Raw genomic sequence first — 1,161 nt, 5'->3', positions numbered from 1 at the left:
TATTTTACGTATCTGTGGGGTCATGCTTGGGTCTTACTATTTGGTGCATGTCTCCCAAGACTTTCCTTTTTTGATCTCACTGTGTACTGGTATCTTGGGTCCTGTTTGCTTTGTCACATCGCATTGCACTTCCATTCTAAGACCCACACATCAGGGAGACCATGTGCCGTTTGTCTCTCTGTTTTTGGCTTGTCTTGCTCAACATGACTTGTTCTAGTCCCGTCCACTTCCTTGTGAATGCCATTTTTTTTTTAATCATTTCTGACAGCTGTGTAGAATTGCATTGCATATAGGCACCACATTTTTTGGATCTATGCACCTGTAGTGGGGCAGGCTGGTGTGTGCTCAATTGCTGGGAGACAGTCCCACCACCCCGTCTGAAGTACGCGCACAGGTATTCTGGGCTTGGCTCTTCTTCGGGGAGCAAACTTGTGCTGAGCCCTCCTTGGCCTACAACCCCCCCCCCCCCCCCGCCATCGTCTGCAGAACCAAACTCGGCCTCTTTGTAAAAAATTTCAGAATAGACACGGCGGCAGTAGAGGTGGGATAGATACAAGGATCCTAACACATTCCCCAGGGCTGCCCTAGGGTGGGAGGACGGGGAGGGCGCGCCAGCCCACGCAGGCCAGGACTTCGGGTACCCGGGGCCCCCCCCCTTGGGAGACCACCCCGCCGCGTCCCGTGGAACCCAGCGCCCCCAGCCTCTTCCCCGGGAGCAGGGGCAGGCGCACATCCTCGCTTTCGCCCCTTGCTCGGTTGAGATTCGGCAGCGACACGCACTGCGGAGCACACAGGTCCGCCTTCCCGCCGGCTCGCCCACGGAGCGGCGGCACCCCGCCCACGCGAGCGAGACCCCCTGCCTCCCGCTCGGGCGGCGCGCACACTGCTTTCCCTGGGCTCCGCGTCGTCGGTCCCCGGCCCCTCGCGTCACCGCCGCGGAGGTGCTGACTTCGCTCGCCTCAGCCTCCCGGGCGGCTGCGGGGCACGGCGCGCTCGTCGCTCACCCGCTCTCCACTCATTCGGCAGGGCGCGTTCTTTAAACGTCACCCTGAGGCGCGCCGGCCGCGGGGAGGTCTGGGAAGTGTAGTCCGCGCCCAGTCAAGGCCGCGGCTTGGATCTCGGGCGTCCCGGCCGTGGACCTTGGCGCGTGCGCACTGTCTC

The sequence above is a fragment of the Perognathus longimembris genome, chromosome 8 (genome assembly GCF_023159225.1).
Source record: "Perognathus longimembris pacificus isolate PPM17 chromosome 8, ASM2315922v1, whole genome shotgun sequence".
NCBI lineage: Eukaryota > Metazoa > Chordata > Mammalia > Rodentia > Heteromyidae > Perognathus > Perognathus longimembris.
Note: the sequence above shows the minus strand (reverse complement) of the source record.